Source organism: Mus caroli, unplaced genomic scaffold, assembly GCF_978045245.1.
Source record: "Mus caroli unplaced genomic scaffold, Mus_caroli_1 scaffold_15, whole genome shotgun sequence".
Taxonomy (NCBI): Eukaryota; Metazoa; Chordata; class Mammalia; order Rodentia; family Muridae; genus Mus; species Mus caroli.
Genome location: NW_028227270.1, coordinates 95,551,360 through 95,560,874, shown reverse-complemented (window position 1 = coordinate 95,560,874; position 9,515 = coordinate 95,551,360). Strand labels below are relative to the sequence as shown.

General features: G+C 37.6%; 1 pseudogene; it reads right to left on the bottom strand.

The window, feature by feature from the left end:
• Positions 1-7,127: 7,127 nt before the first annotated feature.
• LOC147001040 (peptidyl-prolyl cis-trans isomerase D pseudogene) lies at positions 7,128-8,064 on the bottom strand (annotated as a pseudogene).
• Positions 8,065-9,515: the final 1,451 nt, after the last annotated feature.

Genomic DNA, 9,515 nt, shown 5'->3' with positions numbered 1-9,515 from the left:
GCCTTACAGCTGGATCTTGTGGAGGCATTTCCCCAACTGAAGCTCCTTTCTCTGTGATAACTCCAGCTGTGTCAAGTTGACACAAACTAGCCAGTATACTAACCCTGCCCTCAGTACTGTAAGGAGTTATACAAGCTGCTAAGGGAGAAAAACAATTGATAGCCCTATCCAACTTTAATGCCTAAAACCACAGCAATGACCAGAATGATATTACAATAGTGATAGTTTGCATGGGTTAGCCAAAAACTGTACAATTGGAATTAAGCCACATTCAACATGAGGAAGTTCATGCCTGGTATTTTAAATCTAGCCCAATACTCTTGACTGGTGAGGCTACAAACTCTAGAAGAGAACATTCTGTTTTCCTAAACCAGTAGGATATCTAACCACCTTCTAAAATCTTATCCTTTTACCCACAGATAAGTGTAGACCTCATCCCTTATCAAAAAACTTCCTTTTGCAGTAGATGAAGAATGTTACAGAAAGACACAACTCAAAAAAATGAAAAGAACAAGTAACCATGGATTGCTTAGCTCTAGGAAACACATCTTCAATGTAAACCCTAAATGCAAGGCTCAGGGAACATCACTGAAGAGTATGGAGAAAGATTGCAAGAGCCAAATGAGCAAAACATTTGCTGTGAGATGGAGTCTTTTGTATATGTTGAGATGCTCAACCCATGAAATTTCAAGAATTTGGTTGCCTAAATAAAAGACTTGAAAAGCAATGACAACTGACATAGCAGAGTGAATAGGCATATGGGGTAACCTCACAACACATGAAAACATCGTCAGCAAGACTGTTTTATGCTTTACCTGATAAACATCTCTTAGTAACCATAATTAATGTTATAAGTTTGTACTTAGAATAAATAATGCTGATTCATATTTACTTTTTTGACAGCTTTATTAAGCTATTATTTGTCCTAAATGCAGCACTTAAAAGGAAACACTCAGTGACATAGAATATAGGATATGTATAGGATATGTGACCTGATCCCAGAAACACATGAAAAGATGTCCACTCACCTCAGACGTGGAATTGACAGCAGACCAACATAAGGATGCCACCAAGCATCAAGTAGTTTGGGGAGGTGATCGCAGAGAGGCAGGGAGCTAGCTCATCTGCTCAGTTTCAGGAATTTCCTGAAGTCTTTGGCCTGTGGGGAGGATGACAAGGATATAATTTCTAAAACCATATGTTTTAGGTGAAATTTGAGAGTGATACTCAACACGATGTTGTTTTCAATCACACAGTACTTGAAATTGAGACAAAGCAATACAGTTGTTGCATTTCAAAGCTGAAAAATCTTATCTGAAGCTGAGAAAATACCAATTACACATGAGAGTGAAAGAAATGACAATGTTCTCACGTGTGATTTTGTTACAGTGGTAAGCTGCCAAACCAAAGCAGCAATGAGATGAAGGAGATGATGGCTTGAGGATTTAAAATGCTGATTTACTACTCTAGATTAAAGGCAAGAAAATCAATATTCTCCATGGACACTTCATTCAATATGATCTATCACTTAAAGGCATTTGATGACTACATCTTGCCAATGAACAAATGACCAAAGCAAAAGTGAAACAAGACTTGAAAGGACTTGTAGTTTCTATAGCAACCTTATGTGAAATGCCAGTGCCAGAGAGTTGTTGAATTTAAGATTAGAAGACTTAAGATCTGAGTGCAATTAATATTAAAATATAAACTGGGGGCTGGATAGATATCTCAGTGGTTAAGTGTACATTATGCTCTTTAGATAAAATTTTACTTATTTTTATACAATATTTGTTGATCATATCCTTTCCCCTCCTCCAATGCCTAGATCCTCCCACTTCCTAACCTATTCAACTTCATGCAATCTCTGTGTCTCCTTCTCTTTGTCTCTCTTCATCTCTTTGTGTTTCTGTCTGTTTCTAGTTTATGTCTCTGCCTCTGCCTCTTTGTCTGTCTGTCTATGCCTGTCTGTCTATCTACCATCTGTCTGTTTATCTATTTTTCTATCATCTATCTATCTATCTATCTATCTATCTATCTATGTAGCTCTGTTTCTCAAAAAAAAAACCAACAAAAAACAAAATGTAAGGGTAAAAACAAACAAACAAACAAACAAACAAACTATACAAACCACAGAGTAAGACAAGATTACAGATCCAAACCAAAAAGTAAACAAACAAACAAACATGAAGTTTGTTTTATGATAACCACTATTCCTGGCCTTGGGTCCTGCCCTGACATTTGGGTGATTTATCTAGTGATACTACATCCAAGAAAAGTGATGTCATTGGCAGATAGCTTCTTGGGTAGGCCTGAGACTTTTTGCTGCCTTCTCCTTTTCCATGCTGTTTTTTTTTTTTTTTTTCTAGTTTGAACTTGTGCATACCCTGTGCGTGCTGCTGCAGTCTCTGTAAGTTCATATGTGTATCAGCTCTGTTGTGTATAGAAGATGCTTTCTTTGGTGTCATCCATCACTTCTGGATCTCACAATCTTTTCTGGCCTTCTCTTCTGGACAGAACCCTGAGCCTTGAGGGAGTTTTTGGTAAAGTCATCCCCTTTACAGTTGTGTGCTCCAAAGTTTCTCACTGTCTGAATGGTGTTCAATTGTGGATAAGAAAAAGCTTTTTGATGAAAGAGTAATATACTTATCTATGCTTATCTATGGATATAGAAAGGTATTATTAAGAATAGTTTGATTGATATACTCATTTAGCAGAATGGTAGTAGTAGTAGGTTTCCCTTAGGCCCATGGCCTATCTTGTCTCATGTTCTTGACATTTCATGTTCTTGACCATGTTAGCAGTGTCAGATATGGTTTTCATCACATGGGATGGGATTTAAACCCAATAAAACAGTGGTTGGTTACTCCCATAATATTTGTGTCACACAGGCAGCTCATTGTGAGTCTCAGGGTGTGTAGCTCCATATTGGTGGATTGTTTTTCTCCTCAGGTAGTTTTCAAAGTGCTTTCCAGGACCATGGATGCTAATCAGTGGGAGTGAAGCTTCGAGTTGGGTAAAAGGTTAATTATCCATGCTTGATCGCATAAGGAAGTGGTAGTGGTATCTTTGGAAATAGTCCTTACGGTCATGGTATGGAGGGTAACCAACAGCCTTGGCAACCAATAGCCTATGGTATTTGGGAGGAGTCTATGGGACCTGTTTGACCAACACTCAAGAATATATAACTCATCCCTGGCACTGATGGCAGGATTATTTGGTGGCCCAAAATGTCAAGATGGGTCATTCTCACTCCCATTGTTTTGTGACTCCATTTAAATTCTTCTCATATATGCATATATGTTAGGAAGCTTCACAGGAGTGGATTTTCATATGGTTTTCAAAGGGCTGTTACTGTTGATAATCTTTCCCGATATTCCCCCTTTTACCTGCATTGTACTATTGAAGTGAACTTAAATTCAGTTTCCAGCATACACTTACGGCAGCTCTCTAATATCTATAACTCCAGCTCCAGGGGATTACATGACCTCCTCTGGCCTCGCTGAACACCTAAAACTGTGTGCATGTACAAACACGTAGATACACACAATGCATATAATATGTGACTTTCACCTCCCCAATTTAGCCTTGGAAAGAAAAAAAATGAAGATAGACAACACCTAGATAACATGTTTAAATTTAATGCATCTAAATATCTTACTATATACATATTTTTGCATAGACATAAATATTAACTAACATATATGTTAACTAACATATATTTATAACTAACACACACATATACAACTAACATATGTATGTGCATATAAACATGTATGTTCATGTGTAGCATGCAAACCATAAGAAGTTAAGCTTACACATAGATTTGCTTGTATGTGCTTATTTACATGATAACTTTATAAATAAAGATGATGTCTAGTTGGGTGTAGTGGCACCTGCCTGTAATCCAAGAACTTTGGAACTTGGGAGGTAGAGGCAAGAGGATTAGGATCTTGTTCAGAATTATTCTTAGCTGTATTTTAAGTCCATTTCCAGCCTGAGCTAGATCATATAAACACACACAGATACAAAGTCACACAGACACAGACAGATGGGCACAGAGATGCAGAGATAGAGAGACAGAGAGACAGAAAGACAGAGAGAGGGAGACTTACTTTAAGCTTTCAAGGGATAATTTCACATGACTAGCATGTAATATATATCCACTCCCAAACTAACTAACTAACTAACTAACTAACTAACTAACTAACTAACTAACTAAGAATTGATTAAATTAGTTGATCATGAAATAAAACTTAGAAATTCATAGGAAATATAGAAGTCCACGGTTCTTCTATATTTTCTTATATAAAAAACAATTCCTATAATTTCGTAGTTTTCCTCATGTTTTATTATCCTGTCTTTATTTGTGTGCTTGAGACTGGGTCTTGTGGTCTAGTTCTAGCTTTACTGATACTTACTATAATTCTAAGACTGGCTTTGAGTTTATGACAAGTTTTGTGTCTTAGATTCCTGAGATAATAGGTGTGTGCTTCTCCCAGTTATTTCTACAAGATTTGAAGAAATCTTCAAATAATTGACAGTTTTTATGTCTTCTTCCCAGGTGTGTGGCAGGGAATGAGACTGCTTCAACATATATAAGAACAATTGGCTTATTTTTATTACTATTTCTATTAATTAATTAGTTAATTCCATTAATTTATATGTAGGCTAGAGCCTGTATGTGGAGGACAGGGAACAACTTTTCTCATTTTTATATCACTTATAGGGATTGAACTCAGGTCCTCTAGCTTGGTGGCAAGAATCTTTATCTGCCAAGCCATGTCTCTCATTCTGTTTTTGTTATTTTTGAATGTATAATAAGCAGTGTAGAATGGTCATTCATTTCACATATTACACTTGAGTACTTAAATGGCATAGTTAATCAGTACTTGATTCTCAGGTCTAATTTTACATTGTTTTATGAATCTGAACACTTTTCAAGGGGTTCTAGAGCTGAAAGAAGTGGACACACAATTACATCCTAACCTTGAAGCTAAGGTTAATTGATGGCACTTGTAAATGAAAAAACTAGTTTTCTCTAAGGGTATATCGCTCTGAATGATGGGCTCAAAGCTTACTAGTAGATGGCCAATATGAAACAAATTCAACAGCATCTTTACAGGGAGGGTCTTTGCCTCATAATACTGAGTCAGGACATTTTGTTTTACTACCTCACAGGTCCTTTGAGTATATATTATGACTTTCAGTTTGGAGTTTTTATGAGATGCCTGTGTATGTATGAATATGTGCGTCTCTGAATTTATGTTTCTTGTGCTTTTTGTTTGTCTATTTTCTTGTTTTCTGTTTTTTTGTTTTATCTCATTTTGTTTTATTATTATTGTTTAGATGCTTACTTGTTTTCTAAGGAAAGACAGAAAGAATGTAAATATGAGGAGGAAGAACTGGGAGGTGTTGGAGGTGGGATTACCATAATAAGAATATATTGTATAAAAAATCTATTTTTAATAAAAGAAAAAAACACAACTTCATTGATTTCTATTTCCAGACAGGACCTTCCTTGATGGCTGAGGTTCTTCATCTTCTTCATACCTGATACTCTGGGAATTTCCATAAATGTCCACCAAGCAACTTATTTTACTAGTTGTGTGGACTATATATGTAAATCACTTTTAAGGCTGTAGGTACTAACTTTCTAGTCACTTGCTTTCAGAAAGTCATTCAGTAATACTATGTCACTGCCTTCCACAGGATAAGCCAGCCAGTATTCATGTGCCATTTATCCAGTTCACAGATAATTTCTCAATGCCTGTCTTAGTTAGGGTTTTACTACTGTGAATAGAGAACCATGACCAAGGCAACTCTTATAAGGACACCATTTAATTAGGGGTAGCTTACAGGTTCAGAGGTTCAGTCCATTATCATCAAAGTGGGAACATGGCAGGCAGGCATGGTGCAGGAGGAACTGAGAGTTCTATGTCTTCATCTGAAGACTGCTAGCAGAAAACTGGTTTCCAGGCAGACAGGACGAAGGTCTTAAAGTCCACAACCACAGTGACAAACCTCCTGCAACAAAGTCATACTTACTCCAACAGGGCCACATCTTCTAATAGTGCTATATATTCCTTGGGCCAAGCACATGCAAACCATCACGATAGCCAAGTGAATTTGATTCATCAAATGTCTTTTCTGTGATATTATAGATGGAATAGCTGCAGGAAGATCCAGCACATTGTGTTACCTAGATATACTGATCATTCTGGGTCTTAACTTTGGCTTAAATAGCCATCATATTAGGCAATTTGCACATTGTTTCTCACTTTATTTATTTTGTTTTTTTTAACTCTTTATTAAGAAGGAACCCATGTCAGCACTGCTATGTAAACAATGACAAAGATCAAGGGAAGCCCATCAGGGATCATAGACAGTAATGTACATTGTCCTTTATATAATCAATATATGAAAGTTAAGAGAATTTAATCCTTATTAAGCAAACATTTTTGCATACACGGCCTTCTCTTTATCTTTCTGTGCCTTTATCATTTGTTTGACTTTAAGCAATTCTGCCTGGATAGCTTTATCTACTGGGGCTATCTCCTGTGCCTTTTTTTTTTTCTTTTTTCTTTTTTTTTTTTAAATTAGGTATTTTCTTCATTTACATTTCAAGTCCACCATACCCCCCCCCCCCCACTTCCCTACCTACCCACTCCCACTTCTTGGCCCTGGCCTTCCCCTGTACTGAGGCATATAAAGTTTGCACGACCAATGGGCCTCTCTTTCCACTGATAGCCGACTAGGCCATCTTCTGCTACATATGCAGCTAGAAACACGAGCTCCGGGGGTACTGGTTAGTTCATAATGTTGTTCCACCTATAGGGTTGCAGACCCCTTCAGCTCCTTGTGTACTTTCTCTAGCTCCTCCATTGGGGGCCCTGTGATCCATCCAATAGCTGACTGTGAGCATCCACTTCTGTGTTTGCTAGGCCCCAGCATAGTCTCACAAGAGACAGCTATATCAGGGTCATTTCAGCAAAATCTTGCTAGTGTATGCAATGGTATCAGCATTTGGAGGCTGATTATGGGATGGATCCCCAGTTATGGCAGTCTCTAGATGGTCCATCCTTTCGTCAGCCATATTCCTTCAATCCTTGCCATCCTTGCACTTTTCACTACAGTGCTTTAGTATTTGAAGGGTCCATTTCAAGAGCCTCTAAGCAACTGTCAATTGCCCCTTGCCAATTTGACATCTTCAGCTTACAAGCACCAATATTCAGCACACAGCTTAAGGCTATAGGTTGCAGTCTGGATCTATCTGCTTTCTCAATAACAGCCTTTGAACTATCCACATACCTTAAAACCTTCGCATATTTTTTAATAGCCATCTCCCAGTTCTGAGACTTGAAAAAAGTATTTCCAATGTTTTTTAAGTCTTCAGATATTAATAAAATTTTATCTACATCTTTTAAACCTATATCTTCATCCTCGGGGAAGTCTGGATGACTGTCACCAGAGCCATCTTTGGGGAAGATTCCCCAGTCATCCCCTTCTTTCAATTCTCCACATTCTGCAATAACACAGAGTTTGGCAGGTTTTTCACCATTCACTTCTACATTTTCAAGCATCCTTGCCACACCTAGTCCTTTTATGACTTGACCAAATACCACATGTTTCCCATCCAAATGAGGAGTTGGAACTGTTGTGATAAAGAACTGAGAACCATTCGTATTGGGGCCTGCATTTGCCATGCTCAGCAAACCCTCCCGATCATGCTTATAATGAAAATTTTCATCTTCAAATTTTTCACCATAAATACTTTCGCCACCTGTCCCATTCTGATTTGAGAAGTCTCCACCATGAACCATAAATTTCTTAATAGTTCGGTGGAAAGGGCATCCTTTAAAATGGAGAGGCTTCCCAGTCGCGGACCCAGTTCCTTTTTCTCCTGTACACAATGCACGAAAATTTTCTGCAGTTTTGGGAACAATATCTGCAAACAATTCTAAAACAATTCGTCCAACTCGCTATCCGCCGATGGATGCCCATGTCAAAGAAGACTCGCGGGTTCTTGGAGTTGGAGGGCTTGGCTGCCGGGGATGGATGGGACATCTTCACTGCAGGCACTGGGAAGCGGGACACGGGTACCTCGTGCGCGAGAAGCGTGCGCGAGAAGCGATCAAACTCTGTTTCCCACTTTACGTGTTGATGGATGTCATCATACAATTCAGAAAATGGTGCTTATATTTTAAAATACGAGATTCCTACATTATCCTTTCCTTAATTTATATTTAAAAGTCTGGGAATGAGAAGAGGGGTAAGAGAGATGTAATTAAAATGAAATCTCAAAAGTAAACAACAAACAGGCTTGTCAGAGATAGTTACGAAGATATTCAGCACAGTGAACAATGAGGTTTTCATTTTCTTCCTTTGAAATTATTATTTGTTTAAAATTAGCAAACACAAGATTGCGTTTCATGATATCATTTAAAAACAGTTCTTATTTTGGCTGATTCTCCTCCTTTGTCACCTCTCTCATCTCCTGTTCCCATTCTGCACCTTGTACCCACCCCCATGACCTTGTTTTCTTGTCCTATCTTATGAGTCCTGCCTTCTTGTCTTCCTTTTCTGCTTTCATGGTCTCTCTCCATTTTTTTCTCTTACACTCATACTTACCTGCACATTTGTGTACATATAGACAACATGTTAAGAATCACATAGGAGACCTCTGAGTATGCTCATTTTTTTATGAGCTACTTAATTTAATATAATAATTGCCATTTCCATTCATTTTCCATAGAATTTATGATGTGTCAACTGATAAATGTATAATTAAAATGTCATATATGTATGTGTTGTATGTATATATAGAAACATAAAGTAAAATTTTGTTTGCCTGTAAAGGAAGTAGTTCTCCTGAACTGTAAGCTTGGAAAAAAGAAGTCTTTCAGAGACACTATGCCTTTTTTTTTCCCAGAGAGATTTGACTCAGATTACAGGGACTTGGATAAAATTTAAGGATTAGAGTTTGGCAGTCTGACAGCTTCATCTTTCTGGTGGCATCACAGATCAAAAGTGGGCATCTGCTATCTTTTAATTGATATAAATTGTACAGTGATATGCTTTACGTTTTCACAGGAAAAAGTAATTACAATTCAAGATATGGTTTATCTCCAGCTGAGGCTCAAGAAGATGAACCGTTTGTATACTAAGCTCATACTTACAGTCCAGCTCTGGTAAAACGGTCCCAAGAAGATGGAAACTTGATGCTTTAGTCTATAGAATCCTTCTGTGGCTGGGACTGGTGTGAATGTCTATTACTACACATTTAAATCTCCCCACTTTTACTGTTGAGAAGTTCTGAGGCAGACTGGGAACATGATAAAGATCTGTGAGTGTTTAAATATCCTAAGCAGGCAGGTCTCTATGATCTCTTTGCTACAACAGAAATTGTAACTGCTAGGCTTTATATAAGAAACAAAGACATTTTTTTACATGCTTAGCTTTTAAGAAAATTTATGATAACTTCATCATCACCTTAGATGATCCAAACAAGGGGAAAA